The sequence below is a fragment of the Camelus bactrianus genome, chromosome 21 (assembly GCF_048773025.1).
Source record: "Camelus bactrianus isolate YW-2024 breed Bactrian camel chromosome 21, ASM4877302v1, whole genome shotgun sequence".
NCBI lineage: Eukaryota > Metazoa > Chordata > Mammalia > Artiodactyla > Camelidae > Camelus > Camelus bactrianus.
Genome location: NC_133559.1, coordinates 1,224,596 through 1,251,080, shown reverse-complemented (window position 1 = coordinate 1,251,080; position 26,485 = coordinate 1,224,596). Strand labels below are relative to the sequence as shown.

General features: G+C 51.5%; 1 protein-coding gene across 6 annotated transcripts in view; it reads left to right on the top strand.

The window, feature by feature from the left end:
• The window catches only part of LOC123612202 (zinc finger protein 469), a 240,556-nt gene that overhangs the window by 40,988 nt on the left and 173,083 nt on the right, over positions 1-26,485 (top strand). For 3 of the 6 annotated variants that reach the window (XM_074349255.1, XM_074349252.1, XM_074349253.1), the window contains one exon: positions 52-149. The gene's annotated coding sequence lies outside the window, so the exon portion shown is untranslated. Of the gene's footprint in view, positions 1-51 lie in introns of all 6 variants that reach the window. The other 3 variants (XM_074349257.1, XM_074349254.1, XM_074349256.1) reach the window with 1 other exon arrangement.

Sequence of the window (26,485 nt, the reverse complement as noted above, 5' to 3'; positions counted from 1 at the left end):
AGACCCGCAGCAGAGCTACTAAGTTTTTTTTTCTCCCTGTCTATTCTTCAGGCTGACAACGGGCGCTGAGCCGGGAGTCCAGGGACCTGGTGCTGTGACACGTAGGACTCGGAGCCACTTGGCGCTCTGCTGGCCTGCGGTGGCCCAAGGTAGGGCTGTCACCTCGCCCGAGGTCCTTTTTGATGGAGTTTTCTTTTGCCAAAGATTGGGGTGTAGAGAAGTCACTTTGTCTGTCCTCCCCAGAACTTGGTTTGTTCGTTCTTTCTCTTCTTATTCCATGACTTTTATTGAACGCCTCTGGTGTGACATCGGTGGTGAGAAAAAAAAACTGTGTGTGTGTTATTTGTGGGGAGACAGACAAACAGGCAAACAGCTCAGTGAGAAGATGATTGCAACTCATGGTGGAGGGAAGACCCACGAACGGCAAACTGGGAGCCTCCTCTGGCAGGTGGCGGGGACAAACGTCTGAAGCTTGAGAAGGAAGGGTGTGGGAGGGGTGGAGGGAAGAGCATTTGGGACCGGGAACCGAGTGTGTGGGATCCCTGAGGACTGGGAAGACATGCACGTGGCTGTTGTGTGGGAGGGCTGACTGGGAGGAGGATGAAGAGGAGGGCAGGGTCAGACCACGCGCACCTCAGAGGCCGAGGGAAGGAGCTTGTGCTTTATCCGAAGAGAAATGAAAAGATGTTGAACGTCCGCAGTGGGAGAGGGACTTGGTCCAGGTTTTGTTGTTAAGTCAGGTTTATTGGGACACAGTCGACGTCAGTAAAATCCACCCTTTTCATTGCACTGTTCTGAGTTTCAGCAAACGCAGTCGTGTAAGCGTCACAGTCAAGATGCGGAGCGGCTCTGCAGTCAGCGCTCCCAATCGCCGGCCCCCGGCAGCCCCGTCAGACTCCTGTCCCTGTGGCAGTTTTGCCTTTTCCGGAATGTCCTTGGAAGGGGTGGCCGGGTGTCACCTTTGCATCTGTCTTCCTTCGCTTGTCACTGTCTGACAGCCACACTGTCTTGGCGTTAATGGTCTGCCCATCTCAGTTGCTGGGTGGTTTTCGAGAACACAGGCGCTGTGCACCCAGCCACCTGCCCAAGGCATCTGGGCGCCTGGGCCCTGGCAGCCATGCTTGGCACTCCAGGAGCCCGGGAGTCCTGCTGGCATTTCTGCCCCTCCCACCAGTGCCCATCCAGGGCTCCATGCGTGCTTGTAGGGGTTTCTGGGTTGCACAGTACGAGCAGGTGTAACTTTGTAAGAAACTGCCAAAATTCATCCAAAGTGGCTGCACTCTGAGGGGCTCCCACCAGCAGCCCTGGGGGTTCCGGCGGCCCCGCTGTCGGATCCGTGAGCTGGGCCGTCCTGACGTGCGTGGGGCACCTCACTGGGGTTTTGATTTGCGTGTGCCTCGTGGCTGGTACCTTAGGCACCTTTCCATGGGCTCCAGTGCTGTTTTTGAAAGATATTTATTGAGGGTGGGGTGGAGGGGGCGCCAGCTGGGAGCCGAGGGTCTGAGGCCTGGTCTTAGTTCGGCCGCCAGCCTGGCGTGTGGCCTTGGGTGCCCACCTCTCCCCTCTTGACTGGCTTCCTGTGACTGTTTGCTGGGACAGCGGCACCTCACGGGGCTGCCGTGAGGATGGAGGCCAAGGTCACAGACGGGGAGGTGCTTTACGCGCCTATTGTGTGGTCACTGTCTTAACTTCCAAGAAAAGCTCCCAGCGGTCTCCTGGGCTCCGTTCCTGCCCCCAGACCTAGCAGACGCCCTCTGGCCCCGCTTCGCTCCCCACCGCAGCCACCATGGGGTCAGTAACGAGGAGGACCGTGGCTGAGCCGTCTGCAGCCTTGCTAGTCACGGGGCACTGTCACGTACGCGTCTTGTCTGTTTTCCCAGGAGAGGGAGGGAAAGCTTATCTGCGCTGACCTGCTCTTTCTGGAAAACTGTTTACGTCGCCACCCTCTAGTCCCCAGCCTCTGTCCGCCCCAACCCGGCTCCTCCCGTGTGCTCTCCTAAGAGACACAGGCAATGCCTTGTTTCTGTTCTCTTGGGCTGAGAACCCTTGCGTCACCTGGACCCCCATCTTGCCTGCTACGTGGATTGTCATTCAGCAGGTCCTCTGGGGCCTTTTTGAAGATAAATACAAAATCTCTCACCACCTCCATCACCTGCTCCAGGTCCAAGCCCCTCCTCTCCCACCTGGACGTCAGCCAAGGCTTGCTAACAGGTCTCCCCGATCTCCCTGCCCTGTGGCTGTCCTCCAGAGAGCAACCAGAGAGGTCCTGCGTCCCCTCTCAGAGCCCGGTCCCCTCTGCCACCTGCCCTCCTGCCCTGGGCGAGCATCCTGGCTTCTGCCTGAGGACCTTCTGCCCAGACCCCTCCATGCCGCCCGGCTCTGCACAACATGCGGGCTCAGCCCAAAGGCCCCTCCTCGGGCAACTTCCGTCCCTGTCCCTCCTCCCTTTCTTCTCGGCACACGGCCCCCACCACACGTTGCGAGTGTATTTAGTATTTTGGGTCTGTCCCCACTCTGGGAGGTCACCCCATGCTGCTGAAAACTTGTAGGACCCTCCATCCTAAAGTCCCCTGGCGCCAGGCTGCAGCACAGGGCTCTCCAGAGTCAGCAGCTGGCTTGGTCCTTGCTGAAGGGACGAGCACACGAATGACGAGGAACCGAAGGCAAGGGGTGGCGGGGAGCTGCAGCAGCCCATCGTGTTGTGACAGTCCGCATGGGGGTGGGGGGGTGCACGGTTTCTCTGAAAGCACCTGGGAGTCCGCAGGTGGTCCTGTTGCGGGTGGATTCACACACAGCTTCTTGAGCCTTCGGTGTGAGTTCTATGGACTTTGAATGTCATTCTTCTAAAATTTCAGTATGTACATGTGTTTAACAGTGTCAGCAGGCTAGGGATAAAACGGCACGTGTGTTTATAACAAGCAGACAGAACGATTCCCAGGCGGAGACGAGCAATGAGAAAATTGCTTGCTAACTGGGGGCGACTTTGCCCACCAGGTAGGGTTGTCAGATAAAGCACAGAGTGCCTGGCCAAATGTGAATTTTGGAACTTTGGGTAAACAAATAGGATTTTTTTTTTAAAAAGCGTAAGTATATCCCAATTATTGCTTGGGATATACTTATACTAGAGTTATTTATTTCTTCCCTGAAATACAAGTCGAACAGGGTGTCCTATATTGTTTATTTGCTGAATCTGGCAGCCCCGTCTGGAGAGGATGCCTGGCAGCATCTGGAGACAGGCTTGAGGTTGCAGCTGAGGGGGTGCTCCTGGCCTCTAGCGGGAGAGGGCTGCTGCTTGACAGCCCACAGCGTTCGGGACGGCCCCTTGTGACACAGAACGAGTTGCCCATGCGTCATGTGTGTCCGCCTAGAGGAGGACAGCTTGCTTGTGCTGGGGGCCCTCCTGGTCCTTGTAACGCTCGGGGAAGGGGCTTTCTGCTCGGTGGGCTCAGGGTCTGCTCCAGAAGCCACAGGCGGCCCAGTGACAACTGCTTACAATGTTCAAGGAAAAGAAAAGTCCAGAGCCTCAGGTGGTCTGTGCAGGCGAGCCAGGCCCACTCGTCAGGGAAGGTGATGGCCGTCGTGAGAAACTCAACCCCTTGTGGATTCTTTTCCTGGATCTTTGTTTTTTGACGTCATTTCCTCCCTGAGTGATCCGTCCACGTGATGCTGAAGCGCCAAGAGGACGGGCTCTCCCCTGAAGACCCTTCCCTGCCTCTCCTCCCGCCCGATCCTCCTTCCCCAAAGTCTTACTCTTCTCTCAGTTGTTTCTCATGATCATTTTTCACCAAACATGTAAGTTTTGTTTTTATTGCTACTTCTTAATTGTTTGCATTTAAAAAAAATACGTTTTGTCTCTTACACAGCTCCCACCCTGTGCACCCCTGCAGCCGCTTCCCGTCCTCCTGAGAAGGGTCCGCCGTGACCCCTGGTTAAGTCGGCGCTTGGTGTGTGAACGGGCACCGAGCCGCGGGACGGCTTAGTGTTCCATTTCTGTCCACGAACAGCTTTATGTTTTCTCTGGGACTGCCCGATGCTCCTCTCCTTCAGGCTTAGTTTTCTATGTCTGGTCCTTTGCTTTTCCTCCACGCCGTTTAACTCAAAGGTAGGACTTCTCTTCGAGCGGTAAGCCCTGCAGACGGGGCTGCGCTGCACTGTCGGGGGTGGAGGGCGGGCTGCCTCTCTCTTCCTCCTGGAAGCACTGTTTCCTGGACCTCCTGTCTTGCCTTCTCTTGGTGTCCGCCGTCCCTTCATAGCCTCCTGGGACATGGTGGGTGGTAGTGTGAGTGACAAACATTGCAGCCACATCAGTGAACAAAGGGTGTGTGTCTCCATCGAGTCATCGCTGCGGCCACCCCTGCCCCCTGATGGTGAGCCCTGAGGGAACTCAGGGTGGAAACAGGACGCCCCACCAACCCTCAGCCTCCGCAGCCGCCTGCAGGGTGCCCCTGCAGGGACTCGGGGTGGGGAAGCCCGGGACACTGGCCCTAAACAGCTCAGGGCACACGGAAGGGACGATTTCAGTGAGCCCAGACTCTTGCATCTTCCCAGACGTAAGAAGGCGCTCAGTTCCTCAACTTGGGACGTCTGGTTTTCTTTAATTGTAACGGTAACCTTCTGATGTTCCGACTACCCGGTCTTTGTTGTAGAATCTCCTGTATGCCTCACCTCTTGGGAACAGTCCCTCCGAGCGATCTGAGAGGCTGTCTCCCGGGCTTGAGGGCCTCAGAGAGTCTGCCGAATGAAACGTGACTCTCAACTTCTAATGTGTGCGTTTTTTTCCACTGGACAGTGGGAAAGTTTTTAAGAACCTGCAAGTCTGAAAATGTCCTTATTCTGCCCTTACACTCGATAACCTGTCTGACTGCAGAATTCGAGGTTTAAAGGAATTACCCCCCAAACTTTGAAGGCACTTCCACGCTGTATCCTAGCATCGGGGGTTGCCACTGAGAAACGAATGCCACCAGATTCCTGACCTTCTGTGATGTGTTCTGTGTCTCCGGAAACTCCCAGGCCCCTCCTCCTGAAGCGCCACGGCGCTAGCCTGCAGCACGCCCCTCTCCTGAGGAGCCGTCTGGAGACTCCGCTGCCCTTCCGCTGGGAAGACTCGTGCCCTCACTTCTGCAAAGTTTCCTTTTATTGTTTCTTCAGTTAATTGTTTTATTGCTTTTGCCTCCGTGCCGTGTGTCCTGTAACTTCTGTCGGTCAGGCCTTGTGCCCTTTGGGCTGACCTTTTATTTTTGTCTCTCTTTCCCCTATTTCTAGCCTTTCAATGTCCTTCTCTTCAGCTGTTCAGCTTTCCAGGTAGTGTCTTCAAGCCCTTTCTTCCTACTTTCCCATGGTATTTTTGGTTTTGTTTTACTAGTATATTTTAAATTTTCAAGATTTTTCCTAATTGTTCAAGTTTTTCTTATGATAGCACCCTGGTTTTTTTTTAGCTTGCTTTTTTGATTCATTCATTTATTTTAATTTTTAAAGCAACTTTACTGTGGGATAATTTCTGCACAGTAAACTACACATACTTTAGACGTTCAGTTTGGTGCCTTTTGACAGACGTGTGGAAACCATCACTGCGCCACAATCGAGGCAGCGAACGTTCCCATCACCCCCCGGAGGTGCGGCACCCTGCTCGGACTCCACGCACATCACCTTTTCTCTCCTGGGGGTGGTTGGCTGCACTTTCTCTCCACCTCTCTTGTTCTCCCTGCATTTCCTGTTTCCTGAGAGTTCGTTTTTCTTTCTTCCATTTTTGTCTCCCAGTTTTGGGGTTCGACCTCTGTCTTTGCTGTGAGTGTCTGCACTCGTGTCCCGGGCCCCTGGCAGACCCCAGCTCAGCACGGGCGTGAGCAGGACTGTACATTACTCTGAGGGAAGCTGGGCTTGCCCAGGGCCTTCTCAGGAGGGCAGTGGCCAGGAGCCAGTGGTTCTGCTGGAGAGGATTCCCAGAGTCAGTGTCTGTGCTCGCTGCCCTGGGATGACAGTTTTTCTGGGGTGGGGTCCTCCAGCTTCCAGCTGTGGGTGAGGAGGCTGCCGGCCGGTGCGTGGGAGGAGGGGTGCAGGTCTCAGGGTGCGGCAGGCAGCCGCCACTCGATGGCTGATGGATGGACTGGGCGGCGAGCACTTTTCTCGCATCATGCCTTGGTCCCTAACTTGAGAACAAGCCCCTGCCCATGCCAGGGTGGGGAGATGGTCCCGTCTGGCGGGGGTGGGAGGCAAGTGGACGGAGGTCCGGCAGTGATCTTGTTTCCCAGCTCAGCCCACACTGCCGTCCTCGGGGACTCCTGGGCCTCATGTCCTCAGCCGCCAGTTAGTCAGGCCCCTTCCTGTGGGCGCCAAAGCCTCGTCCCTCAGCTCCGCCTCGGCTGCTGGGACCCCCCAGCTTCTCTCCACCCGTGTTTGGTCTTCTGTCCGATGGTGTCCGCGCCTGCCTGCTTTGCTCCTGCTGGGCCCATGCCTTCTACCCCTTGCCCTTGTTTCGGTTTTGTAAGGGGGTGAGATGGTGTGCGTCCTGCCAGCCAGCTCAGTGGGCCCCGTGGAAGCTTTTTATACCTAAGAGAGAGTCTCTGGGGGTGTCGTGCCTCTGGCCCCTCTCAAACAGTCGTTGGCTTCTCTTTTTTAAATTTAATTTCATTTAAATTTGTTTTTTACTTGAAGTGTAGCCAGTTTACAATGTTGTGTCAGTTTCTGGCGTACAGCACAGTGCTTCAGTCACACATGCACATGCATATATTCCTTTTCAGATTCTTTTCCATTATAGGTCACTACAAGATACTGAATATAGTTCCCTGTGCTGCACAGAAGAAACTTGTTGTTTATCTGTTTTATGTATAGTAGTTAGTATCTGCAAATCTCGAACTCCCAATTTATCCCTTCCCCCTCCCTTCCCCCCGTGACCGTTAGTTTGTTTTCTGTGAGTTTGTTTCTGTTTTGTAAATAAATTCATTTGTGTCCTTTTTTTTTTTTAAGGTTCCACATAGAAGTGATATCATACGGCATTTTTCTTTCTCTTTCTGGCTTCCTTCACTTAGTATGATGATCTCCAGGTCCATCCATGTTGCTGCAAATGGCATTGTTTTATTCTGTTTTTGGCTGAGTAGTATTCCATTGTTTAAATAAACCACAGTGTCTTTATCCAGTCATCGGTCATTGGGCGTTTAGGCTGTTTCCATGTCCTGGCTGTTGTAAACAGCGCTGCTGTGAACACTGGGGTGCAGGTGTCTTTTCGAGTTAAGGTTCCCTCTGGATCCACGGCCAGGAGCGGGATTGCTGGGTCAGCTGGTTTCTCTTCGTAATGAAGAAAGAGAAAGCCAGAGGGGAGGGTGGAGTGGTAGAGTGTGTGCTCAGCGTGCACGAGGTCCTGGGTTTTATCCCCAGAGCATCCGTTAGGGGGGAATAAAACAGGGAAGCAGCATCCAGCTAGAATGTAATCACAGTGTGTTATTTTCATTGTATTTTATTTTCCTGGGTCCCTAATTTTTTTTTAAGTGAATAATACAGATTTCCCACTGGTCGTAGTGACATAAATTCCTTTTGGAAGTAAATTTAGGTATTTAAGAAATGGATTGGCTTTAAAGAAAGATGTTAAGTGAGTAACAAGGTGTAGAGACTTAGCCAACATCACTAGGCAGCTGCATGAATGGCTGGTGTCAGGGAGACCCTGAAATGCTGGGAAGCCCCTTGTCCTGCATGGGCAGACCTGGGCTCCACCCTGGCCCCACATCTCACAGTGGAGGCCCACCTGCCGCCTATCCCAGGGTCACTCTGAGAATTCACCATGATGTTGGGATGAAGTGCTTAGCAGGGACACCTAATCACGTGTGGAGCGCGTTTCAGAGGTCGCCGCCCCGGGCCCTCCGTGTCGAACCTGCCGCAGCGCCACCCCAGCTCTGAAGCAGGACACCTGCCCTCGATGTGGCCAGGACCACACCTGAGAAGAAGGGGCTCACAATTTCTGCTTCAGACACACACACACCTAATAACAATCACAGCGTCCCTGAGCCCTGTGCCTGCACAGTGACTCCGTCATCTCTAATCAGCGTTGCCCTCGGTGTCAGACGGTGGGAAGCGTTCACGGGCTGCGGCAAAATGAGGAAATTGCAGAGAGTTTAGAAGCTGGTGTAGGGCTCGCAGCTGTGCTGCTTTGGGGAGAAAGTCTTGATCCTGAGATTGTGTGCTTTTTGTCATTTGAGGAAATGATGATGATGGTAGAGGATAATGGGTTTGGGGGGTTTTATTTAAAATGTGGAAATGAAAAATTGACAGTTCTGTAGTAGACAAAAGACTTCTGAAAATTGTATTGACTTTTGGTTCTGGACCTCTGACTGTCCAGTATCGGGCAGCAGGAACAAGAATGACCTGCTTGCTGTAAAGAGCTAGGAAACCGCATGGAGGGGACAAAGCATGGCTGTCACACACTGGACAACGGACCCTACGAGGGAGCAAGCAAGGGCCCATGACTGCCCCAGCTCCCTGCAGGGAGGGGAAGTGAATAGAGGTGGAGATGTCCCTGAGTGGAGGAGACAGAACCTGGGGTGCAGGGAGGCCGAGCCAGCAAGGCCTGGACGGCAGAGGGCTGCACAGGGCCCCGCGGCGTCGTGGTAAGTGCTGATGTGTGCACGTACGTGAAAAAATGGCAGAAAGCTGGCAGCAGACCTACCCGAGGCAGCAGACAGAGCGGTGCCTGGCACTCATGCGGGGCCGAGGACACGCTGTGCTGGCAGCGGTCAGCGTGGAAAGACCTCTGCGTGCACTGGCACTAGCAGCCTCCTCAGGAGTGTATTCTCAATAATGGTGATAAATTAGTTTTAGCCTAAATCTGCTCTGGACCCACCCCCAGCGACACTTGAACGCAAGCCTCAGAAGGTCTGACAAATTCCAGACAACTCAGAACTGCACACCAGAATAAAAGCCAAGACTATTGAAAGGAGCACCACAAAAGCCAGAAAGCAGCAGTGAACATTCACAATGTCTTGCCATCAACCAAAACTGACCATGCGTGCGAAACAAGCAGGGAATTCAGACCCAAAATCAAGGTGGAAATAGTCGATAGAAAGACACCCTCAACATGGCAGAGATGATGGAGTTCACAGACGAGGATGTTGAAACAGCCACTAAAAATGTGTTTCATACATTTAAGAAGCAAGAGTCATAAATAATAAGACAAGAAATAGAAGATATAAAAACAGCCACAAATGGGTCTTTGAGATGAAAATTTATTATCCAAAATGAAAATCGTGCTGGGTAGAATTCACAGTGGAGTAAACACTCTAGAATTAAAGATCAGCGAGTTTGAAGCCACAGAAACTATTCAAATTAGAGCGGAGAGGAAAAAGACTTGAAAAACAAAATAATAGAACCCAGTGATCCATGGGATAATATCCAGCCACCTAGCCTGTGAGTGATTGGAGTTCTAGAAAGACGAGAGAGAGGCAGGGACAAAAAACCCTGTGGAGAAATCATGGCCAAACGTCCTCTGGATTCAGTGGAAACTATAAGCCCACAGATCCAGGGAGATAAATAAATCTTACGTAGAATAAACATTGAGAAAACCACGTTAAGACACGTTGTAAACCAACTGCTGAAAACCAGCAATGAGAAGAAATCTCAGAAGCAGCCAGATAAAAATGACACATTGTGGACGGAGGAGCAGAAGTGTGGGAGACGGCAGACTTCTCGCCAGAGACCGTGTGGGCCAGAAAACAATGGGCACACGTCTTTTACGTGTGAAAAGAGGGGGAAACCTGTGCGCAGTGATTGTATTAACCAGTGAAAATACGGTCCAAAACAGAAATAAAATTAAGACCATTTTGGACAAACAAAAACTGATAGAACTCATTGTCAGCAAATCTGCTTTACAAGAAATGTTAAAGGGAGTTATTCAGGCAGAAAAAAAAATGATCCCACATGGAACTTTAGATCCACACAAAGCAGCGAAGAGAGCCAGAAATAGTAATTAAGCAGGCGAATGTAAAAGGTATTTTTCTCATTTTCATGTCTCCTGCAGTGGTATTTCACTGTTTAAAGCAAGAATAACAACAGTGTATCTTGGGGTTGGTGGTTTACCTGGAGGTAAAATCTGTGACAGTGGTGGTGCAATGAATGGGAGGGGCCGTGGGAGGTTATCGCTGGGTGATTCTTACAGCACGTGTGACGTGGGTAATGTCATTTGGCTGTGAGAGTTAGGGAGGTATGTTATAACCTCTGGAACATCCATTAAAAATAAAAAAATTAAGGCATAACTAATAAGCCCATAGTGGGGATCAAGGAGAATCTTTAAAATAAAACCCTCAGTTAATCTAAGAGAAGGCATGACAATAAGAAAAAGAAACATAGAGCAGAGAGGGCAAATAGAAACCCAAAGTCAAGGAGGCAGATTTAAATCCAACCGTCTCAAAGATTACCTTAAATGTAAACCATCTAACATTCGGGATAAAGACAGAGATTGCAAGATAGGAGGAAGAAACAAGACCCAAGTAAATGCTGCCCACGAGAAGGGCCATTGACACAGAAAGCCACCCAGGGTTAAAAGTAACAGAAGGGGGTAGGGTGCACCCCGCTGACACAGGCCAAGAAAGCCGGCGTGGCCGTGCGGACACCAGACACAGGAAAATGCGTATCAAAGGGTATTTCCAGGGACAAGGAAGTCCATTCGTCAAGGTAGAGGGGTCAGTTCATCACAAAGGCACAAGCACTAAATGTGTACATACCACACGACAGCATGGAGGGAAATGCAGGGAAACCGAGGGAGCTCAAAGAAGAAGTGGAGAAAACACAGTTACCGCCTGACTCCACTGCCCTGGGGCTGCTCAGGGCTCCACTGGAGGAGCAGAGGCGGGCGGAGGTGTGCATCTGTCGAGAAGACAAGGGGTCAGCTCTGCTGTTGTGGAGGCTGCAAAGCGAGGCTGACGGGGGTGCAGGCATGGCCAGCGATGTTGCTCACGGGAGCAATGGCTTCTTTCCCTGGGGGAGCCTCAGCCCGGCTTTTAAGGTGATTAAGTTGAGACCACATGAATCACCTCCTTTACTTAAAGCCAACTGATCAGGGACTTTAATCACATCTGCAAAATCCCTTCTCGGATGAGTGTTTGCCTGGATAACTGGGGACTGCATCCCAGCAAAGCAGACACACCAGGAAGCCACCGCAACCCTCCCCGATGACCGAGAGAACAGGGAGAAACTTAGTGACAATACAGAGACTTGGAAACGTTATCAGTTAACTTTAACCTAATCGGCATTTACAGAGCATTCCACCCGACGGCAGTGGAACACACATGGAAAATTCATCCAGATGGACTGCATCCTGGACTGTAAAATAGATTGCAATACATTTAACAAGATTAAAGCCATACAAAGTATGTTTTCTGACCACGGGGGACTGATTTCAAAGAGGTCAGGAGATTTCTCCAAGACCAGGCAGCTAGGAGGTGGTGGAGCCAGGGTTTGGACAGAGCCTTTCTTGCGTTTTAAAGATGTGCCCACTTCCTGCTCCCCCGGCTGCCTCCCCAGCTGCTGGGAGACTGGAGGCACCGGGCACCCGGCACCAGTCACATCTTGCCAAGGGCTTGCAGTTGCTGGCGACTCCACGTGGTTAGTGCCAGGCTGCCCAAGCGCTGTGGCTCCAGCCTCACGTTTGTCATCGCGAAGGGCCTCATGCATTGCACGCTGGGCGCTTTTGTCCCGGGAGGCACCAGGGTGAGCCGACATGGCTGGCATTTCTCTCTGAGGACGCAGAGAGGCAGCAGGGAGAACGTGATGAACTGGCCCAGGGCCATCAAGGGAGGCGGCAGGGAGCCGTGTCCTCTCCATCAAGGTCCTGAGGCGTCAGAGAAGGAGATTTGTTCTGTGATGCCAAGGACCAAGTCCAGGACCCTGCAGTCACTGCCAGAATCCTCTCCAACAGAACTCGGGACGGTGGAGGTGGTGGTGCCCTGAGCCAGGGCCGAGAGGTTCCCACTCCTCCCTCCCTCCCTCCCACAAAATAGCAGGTCAGGTCCTGCTCCAAAGCGTCTTGAACTTGGAACTTGAAACAGTAGCTGAGGGAACTATTACGGTGAGGAAATTCTGATAGTTACCGCCGCGTCTCTGTCCCTTGGTGGCTTCTGAGCTGCCCGTGGTAGGTAGCCCCGGGCCCGCCAGCCCAAACGCAGTCTGAGCACACATCAGAATTCACAGATGACCAGTACACTGTCTTGCTGACTCATCCACTTTTGCGGTAAGTTTGGGTAAAAAGCAGCTTTGAAAAAAAAGAATCAATTAAATCCAAACAGATGTTGCAAGAAGTAGGTACACGAAGTGCAGACGGTGCAGCGGCGGTGCCCTGAAAGCCTGGGCAGAGCCGACGTAGCTCGTGCGCGTGGGGCGTGTAGCAGAGGTCTCATTTTGGAACTGTGCGAGCTTTTCCAAGGCCACAGAAATGGCAAAGCAAGGGAAGGGTCTTCCCTGGGGTTCTCTGGTGACTGACAGGTGATGATGCTTTTCTGGAGCAGAGACATTTCCGGACTCACTTATTCCTTTGCTCAGCCGGGTAAAAAGTGGGGAGGGGTGTGTGCAGGGAGAGGACGAGAAAGTGGGAGCAGATGGAGGGGGTTAGTTGAAATCTTTTGCCAAACCACACATACCATGTGCCCAACTTTCATAACTAAAACAAAATGTTGAATTAATCACAACAAATTAAAACACTATTTATTGAGGGATGGTGGGGGTCTAATTTTGTGTGACTTGTGGAATTTCCTTAGTCCCTCCTGTTTTCCGCTCCCCTCTCCCCAGCGGGCAGACCGACTTGTTTTTCTTGCCACGTGAATCCATGGAAGTCAGAACTCTGATGCAGGAAGAGGCGTGCTCTCCAGTTACGCTGAGTGCGGGACGCCCGGCTGCCAGCACGCAGCGTCCCAGGCACCCCGGCCCCGCGGGGCGCCCTCACCCCCTCCTGCCAGGGCCAGACACAGTCGGGATGGCCGGCCTGCTGCTTCACTGCAGCAAAGGGAAGCTCATCTCTGACTTCCTTCTGCGTTTAGATGCTGCCTGGTGCACTTTTACGGAGGTGGCATTGGTCCTTGCAGTCCTCCATCTGTAACCTAGACCTCAGGGAAGTGTGACTTTTATTCTCTCTCGTGGGAGTTTTGTGACTTTTCAGTCCTATTCCCTGGAGCGAACCACCAAGGTCACCCCGCTGCCCCCTCCGTCTGCCATGAGATGCAGAAATGGAGGCGGGAGGGGTGGACCAGCCCCCAGATGTGGGCAGGAGGAGGGCGGGGTTTTTGGGAGGTGACAGCTGGGAGGACAGACGGTGGGGGGGAGGCTTGGGGGAGTGCTGGTAACAGGGTCTCTGGGGGTGAGCTGTGAGAACGGGGGGAGGGAGAAGAAGCAGTGATGCAGGCTATGAACTGGGCTCCTTCAAAGAGCTCTGAGACTGGGGCACCTGCGTGGAAGATGGGCTGGGCCCTCCCCGAGGGCACCAGTGTAGGAAAGGGGCACCATTGTCTACTTCTTGCCCTCCAGAGGACGCCGCCATTCACCACCAAAGGGTAGAGCGTGAGATGAACTTTTGTCATCATGCTCCCTGCCTTCACTACACCCTGGGGTCTGTTTATAAAGGGAAGGTTTAGACTTGCTATGTCGGAAAAGCAAAAAAAAAAAAAAAAAAAAAAAAAGGTAACAGTTTGTAAAACAAATACTCATTGGCTAACTAACATTTTGGGTAGACTTAGGTTTCCCCACACGTTAGATTTGCTTGAAGAGGAAGTAGACCGCACCAGGGGAAGAGGAGGCTAAAGATTCGTTCATTTGTGAAGAGCAGTTATTGGGTCGGAGTTGCAGTCTGGCCCTGGCCACACAGCAGGTGCTGACTGCTGGCACCCAGAAGACATCCCTTCTTGTTCACAGTCAGGTGTCCGTATTTCCACAGACCCGCTGGGTCAGACCACTGAATGGACTGCCAGGATTTTCCCTTTAAACCCCATCCTGCCCCTCCCCATCCTCCCAGTGTGGATGTGTCATTGTTCTGGCTAGGGTGATAACCTATGTTTGTAATTTTGTTTATGGTGGTGAGTCTCACGGCAGGGGCCGGGTCGGGGTCCCAGACCAAAGCATCAACATCACCCGGGAACTTGTTAGAAATGCAGATTCTCAGGCTCTGCTCCAGATTTGCTGTATCAGAAACTCTGGTGGAGGAGCCAGGCCATCTGCCTTTTACTAAGCCCCCCGTGTGCCTCTGAAACAGTTTGAGAACCTCTGGCCTTTGAAACTGCGCACTTTAAATGGGCGAATTTTATTCAGGTGAACGACATCTCATTAATGATTTCAAACACACACACACAAATAGACTATGCCAAGCAAAAAGTATAACAATGTTTTGTGGGGTTTGTAGCATTTCAGAGTAATATATGACAACAGTAGCCCAAAGGATGGAAAGAGGGAGTGGGGCATCTACCCTCTGTAAAATTATTTCACTATATGTGAAGTGGTTTAATATTCTCTGAAGACAGACTTTCAGTTCAAGCTATGTATTTTAAGCCCTATCGCAACCACTAAAAACTCAAAGAAGAGGCACTGTCAGTAACGCTATAGCAAAGGTAAAATGGAACCATAGAAAATACTCAGTCCAACAGAAGCAGGAATATAGTCACAGAGTTTTGAAAGGATAAGATAAGACAAATTGGAAAATTAATAACAACATTATAGATTTAAATTCAACTTTGCAGTGAAAAGATAGGAATTATAAGATTGTGTAAGAAAATAAGACACAGTGGATGTCCTCTCAAAAATTAATGTTAACATAAAAAAAATTAGGTGGGTTGAAACTAAACCGACAGAAAAGGCTATACCATGAAAATGCAAATCAAAAGGAAGCTGGGGTAAAGATGTTAACATATAAAGTAGACCTCAGAATAGGGAATATTACCAGAGATGAACAGGGACATTTTATAATAATAAAAGTGTCATTCTGCAGGAAGATACAACATTTATAAACGGGTTTGCATCCACACATGAAACAAAAAGTAAAGTAGAAACAGGAAAACCCACAAACACAGCTGGAAACTTGAACATGCGTCTTTGTAAGTTATGTAATAAATAGACAGAAGATCAGTTAGGATGTAGAAATTCTAATCACAGTCTCGTCCAGGCTGACTTAATTGATGTTTACCGGACAATCTTCCCCATATCAGCAGAATACACATTTTCCACAGGTGCACGTGAAACGCTCACAGAGTAGGCTGGGCCATAAAACAAATCTTACCAAATTTAAAAGAAGTGAAATTATGTGAAATATATTATCTGGCCACAATAGAATTAAACTAAAAATCAATAATATGTAACTCCAAATACTGGAAATTAAACAACATACTTTTAAGTAACCTATGGGTCAAAAATCAAAAGAGAAATTTAATTGAACAGAAAAGAAAGCACAGGATATAATGATTCCTAGGATACTGGTAAGGCAGTGCTTAGAGGGAAATCTGCAGCATTAGCTGTACATGTTGGTAAAGAAGAAAGTTCTCAAATCAGTAATCTAAGCTTCCACCCTTGAGAGCCTAGGAAAAGGAAGAGCACAGTACATTCAAAGTGAGCAGAAGGAAGGAAACTATAATGACAGGAGCAGAAACCAATGAACTTGAAAACGGAAAAACAGGAGAGAAAAATCAACAGTATCAAAAGCTGGTCCTCTGAGCAGAACAGCAGAAAAGCCTTAGCTGGACTGATCAAGGGAAAAAGAAGTCACAATGACCAGTATCCAAAATGAAAGAGGGACATCACTACAGATCCTAGAGATATAAAATGCAATAGTCAGGGACACAATAAGGGAATATTAACATTTATGACAATAAATTTAATAATGTAGGTATAACGAACAAATTTCTTGAATGACACACACTATTAAAGGTCACCAAAGGAAAATTAGATAATGTGAACAGCTCTACATATAATATAAAATTTGAAGTCATACTTAAATATTTTCCTACAGAAATAAACTCTAAGCCCAGATAGTTTAACTGGTGAATTCTACCAAACATTTAAGATATAGAAAATTCCAATTCTCCACAAACTCTTCCAGAAAACAGGAAATGAGGGAACACTTCCTAACTTAATTTATGAGCCAGAATCACCCAGATACCAAAACCAGGCAAAGATATCACAAGTAAAGAAGACTACAGGCCACCATCTCTCATAAATGTCGACTCAAAAATTCTGAACAAAGTTTTAGCACATCAAGCGCAGCGATGTATAAAAAGAGTGCTACGTCATGGCCAATTCTGTTTACCCTCGGAATGCAGGATGGGTCAGCATTTTAAAAGGACTGAATGTAACTCATCTTATCAATAGTCTAAAAGAGAAAAACTGTCACCTCAATATATATGGGAAAAGCGTTTAGCAAAATTCAACGTCCATTATCGATTTAAAAAAAAAACAAAAAACTGTGGTCGTTAGGAATAGAAGGCAACCTCAACCTCTGATGAAACAATAGACAAGTAATGAACATCTGGGAAAACCCTGCAGCTGCCGTTACACTTCACAGTGAGAGACCGAAGGTGTCTTCCTAAGACTGGAAACAAGGCAGGATGTCTGCCCTTGTCACTTCTACTTGCATTGGGTGGAGTTTCCAGCCAGTGAAATCAGGCCAAAAAAAAAAAAAAAAGTAAAAAGCCATTAAAATTGGAAATAAGAAATAAAATCACCATTCTATGCATGCAACATATAGCCATCTGTGTAGAAAATCCCAAGTGATCTACCAAACAAACAAAAACAGACAAGAGCGAATAAATTTAGCAATGCTGCTGGCCACAAAGTCAATATAAAAATTTTTTAATTTTTTTTATTAAAAAAATTACTGTTATTAGTTTTGTGTGTGTGTGTGTGTGTGTGTGTGTGTGTGTTTTCCCTTTGGTGAGGGGAGGTAATTAGGTTTACTTATTCTTAGAGAAGGTGCTGGGGATTGAACCCAGGACCTCATGCATGCTAAGCATGCACTCTACCATTTGAGCTATATCTTCCCCACCATGAAAGTTAATTGTATTTCTATACACTAGAAATTGGAAATTGAATTTGAAAAGCAGTGCTATTTATAATAACATCACAAACTTGAAGTGCTTGGTGGTTAATCTTACAAAATATGTGCAAAATTTCTATGCCAAAAAAGAAATTTTTCTCAACAATGCTTCTATGCAAAGCATTGTTGAGAAAAAATACGAGAAGACCTAAACAATTGGAGAGAGATGTGTTGTGTTCTTTTTCATGGATTGGAAGACTCAGTTTTGTTAAGGTACCAATTCTACACAAATTGACCTATAGATTCAGTGCAGTCCCAGTCAAAAGCTCATCATCTCATCAGACTTATTTTGGTAGATATTGGCAAGCTAATTCTAATACTTACAGAGGAATGCAAAGGAACTTAAATAGCTCAAACAACTTTGAAAAAGGAAAAGTTGAAAGACTAACACTACATGCTTTCCAGACATACTATAATGCTTCTATAATCAAGACAGTGTGATACTGTCATAAAGATAGACATGTAGGTCAACAAAACAGGGCAAAGTCCAGAAATTTACTCACGTGTATGTGGTCAATAAATTTTTCAACAAAGGCACCCATATGACTCAATGGAATAAAGATAGTCTTTTCAACACGTGGACTGGAACAGCTGGATATTAATATGCAGAAAATGCAGAAATAAACCTTGACCTATATCTTGCACCATATACAAAATTCAACTTACAATGTCATGGATCTAAAGGTAAAATTTTAAAACCTTAGAACATCTAGAAGAGAACACTAAAAAAATTGTGATAATTTGTTAGGCAGAGATTCTTAGATAGGACACCAAAAAATGACCACAGAAGAAAAACTTGATAAATTGAACTATATCAAAATTAAAATCTTCTGCTTTTTAAAGACACACTTAAGAAGATGACAAGATAAACCACAAACTAGGAGAAAGCATTTACAGAACACATATCTGACAAAGGACTTGTACTCAGAATACTTAACTCTTAGGACTCAATATTAAAGAACACAATCCAATAAAAAGTGGGTAAAAGATTTGAAGTAATGTACAAAAAGATGCTCAACACACTAATCATTAGGAAACTCAAAATTAAAACCGTTATGAATTACCAGTACATGATGGCTAGAGTGGCTAAAATAAGAAAACAAAAAAAAAGTAGAAAATAGAAAACAGAGAAAAGATAAAGAAAACCAGAAGGGCCAAGTGTTGACAGGGCTGTAGAGCAACAGAAATGCCACATGTTGCTGGCGGTGCAGCCACGCAGGTACACTGATCGCCAGTTTCTTATATAGTTAAATGTACATTTAATGTAGGGTCCAGCATTCCTGGTCCCCAGTGTCTTCTGGAGAGAAATGAAAACCTATGTTTCCATAAAATCTGCACACAGATATTCATACCAGCTTTATTCATAATGGCCAGAGGCTGGAACCAACCCAAAAGCCCATCAGCTGGTACTCAGATGAACGGACAGCAGTGCATCCGTATAATGGAAACTACTCCGAAATAAGGTGGGCCAGGCTGCTGATACAGCCACATGGATCTCAGGAGCATTGTACTGACTGACCGACACCAGACTCGAAGGCTACATGCTGTAGAATGCCATACACAGGACATTCTGGAATAGTAAAACCGCAAGGTCAGAGAAGAGAAAAGCCATTGCCCGGGACCAGGGCTAGGTGGAGGGGACCGTCTGCCAAGGAGCAGATGTTTTGTGTCTCTGTTGTGGTAGGGGAGCCTCGCCATAAACACTCGTCAAGTCATCAAACTGTGCATCTGAAAGGGGTGAAATTTACTGTACAGAAGTTACACCTCAGGAAACCGGAACTTAATAATCCTGTGCAAAGCCATTAGCACAGGACCTGGCCATAGCAGTTGCTCAGTTAAAAGGGCTCGCATCGTTGCAGCCCACCTGTCTGTTTTGGGGGAAGGGAGAGACGTCCCATGGGAGGAGGGGACCCCATGGGCATGAATGGGGGGAGGCATTCCAGGCAGAGGGGGAGCCCTGCCAAAGGCGTAGAGTTGGAGGCATGCAGGAGTGTCTGCTGACAAAGTGTGCATGAGGTGCACATGGGCACAGGGAGGAGGCCCTGCCCCGATCACTGTGGTAGGTGGTGGGGGCCCTGACGGGAGCTCTGGAGTCAGGGAGTCAGGGCTGAGCTCCACTTCATGCCTTGTGGGCCCCAGCCAAGGCTGAGCCCTGTTTCACCTTCGTCCTCGTCCATCGTTACTGCCAGGTGCTCAGACACATTCCCTAGGTCTCCCTTTGCAGTGGTGACGCACGGCATCTCAAAAGGCCAGACTTCTGTGAGCCAAAACTCTTGCCTGCCCCTATTCCGAATTCGCTGTGGACCACAGCCGGGAGCAGGCAGTTGCCAGCCTGTTAGAAGTGCCTGCAAAGTGGGGGTGACCATGGAGTGAAGGGAGCATGGTGTCCCCAGGCTCTGTGCCTCCGGAGGAGCCGGGCCCCGGCTGGAGGTGGCTGAGCAGCAGAGGCGAACGTCCTGGCAAACCCTGCTCCCTGCTGTCCGCTGTCCTCACCTCCCAGTGGGTCAGAGAGGTGAGGCCGGCCCACCCATCCCGCCCGCACCCGGGGATGCGTCCCTCAAAGCTGTCTTTGGTGTGTGTTTAACCAGTACCGTTTGGACACAGAGGCCTAGCCCATACCCAGAGGTGCCGGCCCCTGGCTCCCCTAACTCCTCCAACTCTGCCTGAAGACGTTCTTTCCCATCCCACCAGCCTAAGGACACACTTCCTTCCTCGCGGCCCCTTCCTAACCTGTGCTTCTCCCTGCATGGCAGGACAGAGGCGCTGAGAGTGAAGGGGCCAGCTTGTGAGACTTCACTCGAGGCTTTCCAGCATGGAGATCGGAGGTCAGCGGCATATGGGAAGGGACCCAGACGTTGGAGGGTGTATCTAACTGACTTTGCCCCTGAAGCCTCCCCCGTTACTAGGGAAACCCCTTTTCCCAAACATGCCGGCCCTCCCCATGGCCCTGTCCGGCTCCTGGGCGTACAGGGTGCCATGCAGGAAGCAGGACCCGCCTTGTGCTGCTACGCCAGGTGCAGCAGGAAGAGAGAGGCATGGTGGAAACCAGGGACAAGAAGTGGTCCACGGATCCGAGGCAGGCGATGCTGGGTGCTGGCCGACTCAGTGACAAAATGTGGGTCTCCTGGGAGAGCAGTTTCAAGCGAGGCAGGGTCGAGTGGCACCCCAACTACGTGGCGACACGTGGACACACCGATGCCCCAAGCGGGCAGACACCTGCTGCAGCCTCGTGGCCATGGCGGGGAGACCCCCGAGTCCAGTGCCGTCCTTCCCACCCCCGCAGGCCTCACCACGGCTCCCCATCCCGCTCCCCGGGCCTTTCTGGGGAGGCTCTGCAGCCTGGTGGGGACACAGCAGGCAGCGTCTCCCATCCGCAGAGGCCGGAGTGTTGACGGATCGCAGTGAGCCACGCCGGGCTGCCCCTGGAACTGCGCTGTGGAAAGTGGGAGGAGTTGCCATTGAACGCGCTCTTGCTGCCGCCCCCCAGAGGTGCAGCCAACTGGAAAGCTCTTCCAGCAGCAGACTGGGAAGAGAGGCAAGGCTTCTTGGCCTCCTGCTCAGCTCCCTCTGCTTTTGGCGTCAGGCCTGGTTTCTCCCCGCTCGCAGCCTGCAGCTGAGCGCCGGTGCCCGTGGGCATCCCACGGTGGGGGGAGGGCTGGCTGCCACCCTGGGCCCCTTCCCCTCTGCAGTAAGGCACCAGCCATGGTTTACACAAGCCGAACAACCGGTGATGAAAGAAAGAACTCCATGACCACAAAGACGGCGTCCACAAGGTGTGGAAAGCACCGGAGGTGCTCGGACCCTGGGACGTGGTTGCCGTCATCTGGTCATTAAGCACGTGCTGCCGCTGGCTGGCCACAGGGGACACCCCACCTCGCTGGCGCTCGGTTCCTGCCTGACCCCACCGGGCTTGCGCTGGGACGCACACACGCGTGCACAGGCTCACACACGAAACACACTCAGCAGTACAAACATGCAAAAGGCACACGGTCACGCAGACACAAGACGTGCACACACCCTCGCACGGATACTCACACACCTCACACTCACTGGGGTGAGAGACAGTGCAAGTCCAGCGACAGGAGACGCGGCCGCTGTGGCTCTTTGCTGGGATTGTAATTTGGAGGAGGAGGATGGAAGGGTGTTAGAGTCCCGGGGCCCCAGGAGGAGTCCGGGCTGGCCTCCCAGTGACCTTCCTCCCGGGAGGACCAGCTCGGACCCCAGGGCTGCACGTGCAAGGGCGTCTCTTTCCCAGTGGACGCTGGCTTTGTCAGACCGGGTCATGCTGACAGGTATCCAGACTCGGCCTCCTATCATCTCGCCTTATAAATCAGCCTGTCACAGGAGGCCAAGCGCTTTGCCCGAAGGCTCTGGAAATGAGAGCTTCCTCCCCAGCGGGTCCGGGAGCGAGCGTGGAAGGTCTGGGCTGCTCCGCCCGCAGCTCCGCTCAGGGATGTGTGTGCGGGGAGGTGAGCCAGGCTTGTGTCATGTGCTGCAGAGTTGTTTTTGGCACCAGCTTCTCAGTTAGCATTAGTGGTGGGGCTCGTCGGCCGCTTTTTCTCCCGGAGACGCCAGCAGGGGTGAAGTCAGCAGATAGCTCTAAAACATGAGTGCCAGCCGCCTTTCCCCCGAAACGTGGCAAGGGTCCCCCTTCTAACAGAAGGCAGCTCTGTCCAAACGGGAGGGCCGCTGAGCCACGCCGGCCAGGCTGCAGGAGCTCCATGTGCGCGGGCTCCTCCGCTGGCACGTGGACAAAGCGAAATAAACACTCCTCTCGCTGGGCGGGCGCGGGCGTCGGGTTCGAGTCGGGCTGGAGGTGCGGCCGGCCGAGGGATTCGAGGAAGCAGCCCGTGACTGGGCAGGGGGTGAGCTCTGGAGGAGCTGCTGGTCAGATGGGCCCTTGGGGACACCGGATTTTGGACGTTTAACGTGACTGCCCAGGGTAGGGACAGGGGGCCTGGGGGCTGCAGGGTGTGGGAGGCACCCTTGGTCACCAGGAGGAGGAGATGGGAGCAGCTCCAGCAGAGGCCACTGTGTGAGACGGTGGGGGTCTGGCTCTCCTGGCAGGAGAGCCCTGGCAAGTGGAGGAGTGTGGACGCCTGGCGGGCTCGAGCTTGCCTGGTGTCTCCCAGGAAAGGCCCTCAAAGCTGAGACCCTGTCCAGTCTGGCTCTCGGAATCCCAGCGCCTTCTGTGCCCACGCTCCTGGGGGACAGAGTCTGGCATGTTCAACCTGAGAACCCACGTGTTCTATTAATAACCAAATTCTCTTTGATGAAATTGCAGACTGCATTAAACGCAGGCCGGAAAATCCACCCCCACCCCGTCTCCTCGACGCAGGAATTCACAGCCCTCTGTAATTAGAACAATGTTAGATTATGCCAATTAAAATGATAAAGAAAGGGATGCTTCCTGTGGAAAGAGATGGCGAATCACATCGCGACGACGTCCCCTTCAGAGTTTATTTAGGGTTTTTTGACTTGAAGAAGTCTCTGCTAATTGAGCCTCAGAAATGCTGGGAGAATCCCAACTGTGGTTTGTAGGAGTTTGAAGTAGTCCAACTTAGTTCCAGATTGCCTGCGTTTTTTTTTTTGTTTTGTTTTGTTTTTTCTTTTTACATCTGTGAAATCAAAACCAGACAGATGCTTTATTAAAATGCAGTGCCCGATGCTAATTTTTTCCCATGGCTAATGTAATCGGCCCCGACCTTTCCGGTTTCTCTGAGTGTTTACCTCGGAGGGCCTCTCTCCTCCTCCGCCCGTGGTACCCCCAGTCCCTCTTCTCCCCAGCAGGGTCTCGGGAAGGGGCCTGGACAGGGAGGCAGGGGGCGGGGGCGGCCGCTGGGGTCCGTTTCCCAGACCCTCCTGCTGGGATCGTGGCCCGCGGCCCGCCGGGCTCTGCCTCTCTGCCGTTTCTCCTCCTGTGACCCCGTTTCTGCTCTGGCCTGGCTCTCGCTGATTCACACTCACTGTTTCCGAGCAAACCCGGAGCGTCCAGCCCACCCCCTGCTCTTGCCCAAGCCGCTCCCCCACCCCGGAGCCTTCCCTCATCGGCCCGAGAACTCCCGCAGATCCTCCCACCTCTTGGGTGACACTCCGCCCCAAAGCCATGCCTTGCTCCCTCCCCCGAGATCCCATGTCACTTTGTGGCATCTGGGACATCGTGGGAGCCCATGTGTTGTCTGTTTCGTGTAGACCTGGGAAGGCACTGCTGTCATCCTGAGTGCTGACTCCCAGGGGGTGGCCTGGACTGCTGTGTTGGGAAGGATTCTGAGGCCATTAGTCAGCAGGACTGCGCACTCTTGTCGGATGATACCGTGTGCAGGAAGGCGGAAGTGGCAGCTCCCGACAGACATCGGCCCAACGTGGTCTGGGCCCCTCCCTGCTCAAACCCGCAAGAACATCAGGGCCACTGGAGGTGCGTTGTGCTCGGGTCCCAGCCCCAGAAATTCTGCTTTAGGAGGTAGCCTCAGCCTTCCCTGGGACCCTGTTGGAAATGCAGACCCGCACCCTGCCCAGAGTTGCTGCATGAAAATCCCCATTTTAAAAGGACCCCCAGGTGGCTCCTGTGTGTATCAGAGTCTGAGAGGTGCTGGTTCAGCCCCTCGGCTCCCTGGTGCAGGGGTCACACATCCCGTGTCACCAGCAGCTTCTGCACACAGGAGGCGCCTCACACATGCCTGGAGGATGCGTGTGCAGTGAGCCACACGTTGCCTTATTTCTCTCATTTGAAAGGAAGACACTTCTTTCCCAAACCTTGGGTATAAAGTGTCCCCAGTGAGGGGACGTTGCTCTTCTGAAAACATACCTAGCAGCCCTTTGTAGAGCTCCTGCGATTCACGAAGGTGCACCTGCAGCAAACACATGGGAGTGAGAGCCGGACTGCACCCCTTCCCTTATACCTCTGTTGGACCTTCTGGAGGGCAGAGTGGCCTCGCCCCTTCTGATGGCAACAACGCCCGAAGGCAGGTCTCAGGATGGCACGAGGGGGCAGAGCCGGAAGGATGGCCGTGGTCATGCTGGGATGCCCGCTCCCAAGCAGTGGGCGGGGCGCAGAGGTCTCGTGCAGTTGGGACTCTGAGGGCACTGTCTGCTTGGAGTCGGGGAGGGCTGCTGGGCCACCTGGCCTGGGTGCCTGCGCGGGGCTGGGGCTCCTCTCTGGAAAGCACTGGGTGTGCTCATCTACTCAGCATGCATTTATTGTGCTCCTGCTGGATGCACGGCACTGGCGGGGTCCCGGGGAAACACCCTCACAGGAGGGACTGTGTCCTGTGCTGTTCCCTATGCTTTGGACTTGGGATTGGTGGGTGAGCCTGGATCCACATACCCAGCTAGTCTGGATATGTCAGGCCAAAACCTTCTCACTTTCTGGGCAGTTTTTTTTTTTTTTTTTTTTTTTTTTTTTTTGGTCTGAAACATTTTGATTAGTGTAGACTCACAAGTGTGGGGAAGACCTTTGAAGGCTCAGGTCCAGCACTGACACTTCACAGAGGAGAAGGGAACCCTTGGGCACCTGCCTGGCTAGTGGCTGAACCAGCACTGACGCCCTTTCCCTCCATGGCCCACACTCCAGGTGCCACGCTGGGCATTCTGTGTGTCTCACATTCTTGAGTCTCACAGCAGCAGAGATCATGTGTGTGAGATGAACAGAGGCTTGAGTTAGCTGGAGGAGGGAGGGTGAGAAGGAGAGGGTAGCAGACTGAGCTGGAGAAGTAAACCAGGATGAGATCACACACAAGCAGTAATGCATGTTTGAGATTGCTTGTGGTTCTAAGGGCAGTAGGGAGCCATCGAAGACTCCAGGCCAGGAGCAACACAAGCAAAACTGCTTTACAAGCATCCCTGTTGGATTTGGGTCCACAGTGGGGGCTGAGGTGAGGCCAGGGCAGAACCCAGGAGCGGGATGGACTTGCTTGCACAAGGGCATTGTGCGTGTAAACGTGTAAATGCATTTCGCAAATGGTGGCAGTCATACTTTCCCGTTGCCTTATGTGGAATATTAGTTTCCTGTTGCCTTGGTCACAAAGGACCACAAACTCAAGAGTTTAAATAACAGAAATGTGTCCTCTCAGTCCTGGAGACAGAAGCCCCAGATCGAGGTGTCACCGGGCTACACTCCATCTGGAGGCTCCGGGGAGGGTCCCTCCTGCCTCTCCCAGCTCCTGGTGGATCCAGGCATCCCTGGGCTCGTGGCTGTGTCCCCCCATCTCTGCCCCTCCGTGTGTGTCACCTGCCCTCCATCTCTCTCTCTTAAGGACATTTGCGACTGAACTCAGGGCCCAGCCAGCAGTCTGGGATCACCTCATCTCATGAGCTGATCCTTAATGCACCCACATCTGCAGCATCTTCGCCGTGTAGGGCAGCATCTACAGGTTGCAGGGACTCGGGCCTGATGGCTCTTGGTTCCAGCCCCTCACATGTGGCCCAGGGCTCACCTCCGTTTGCTGGCTGTCCACCGGCTGGAAGTGGGTTCCGTGGTCTCTGGTCTCACCTGGGCCAGCCATTGGGAAGGGCTTCAGCATCCATGACCTCTGACACTCTCAGAACCCCACGAAGGGGGCAGGCAGATGCACGCCTGCCTGGACAGAGGAGGCTCAGAGAGGGTGAGTGACTTGCCCTGGTTGCCCAGCCAGCGGGCAGTTGCAGATACCAGCGATGTGCCCTGCTGAGTGGTGGAGGGGAAGGACCAGGGAAAGGCTTGGAGGCAGGACAGCAGGGTGGCCAGGCCATCTGGGACTCCTCTGTCCTCTGTGAGCTGGTCCCTCCTGAGTGTGGGGACAGGAGCGTGCTTGCAAACAGTGACAAACATTTAAGACTCCAGTGACCACATCAAAGATGTGCTGGGAAAAATAATGAAAGATGTTTCATGTGAACACAATTACGTGTCTGCAGTCAGCTCGGGTTTCTCTCTGACACCCGGGACGTTCTGAACTTTACAGGGAAAAGCCCCAGCTGTTTGCTTCTCATCACTGTCCCTGAGTGGGCGTTGGAGCCTTCAGTTCACGCAAGAGGAGGAGGTGTTTACTGAGCATTTACTAGGTGCCAGGCGCAGAGGTGAGCATCTGACGGACACCTCCATGCCTCAACAGCCTCGAGAAGGGATGAGGTCCTCCCTCTCCTGATGAGGACCCTGAGGCTCAGAGAGGCTCAGCGACTTGTCCCAGGACGTCCAGCTGCTAATGGCAGAGCAGGATTTGAGGCCAGAGAACACACGCTCTGAGTTTCTGAGATGTCTTCTTGATGGAAACGTCTTTTCTGTGTGCTCGGGTGCTGCTGGGCTGGAGGGTCCTCACTTTCTAGACAAGCTCTCCAGCGCCTCCCTTTCCAGCAAAAGGGACTGAGGGCGGGGCTGGAGAGCCTCTGGTTCCCTCCGGCGCCGCAGGGAGGGATTTGGAAAGAGGGCACAGCTGCGCTGAGCACGCGCGTGGGTGGAAGGAGCTCTCCTAG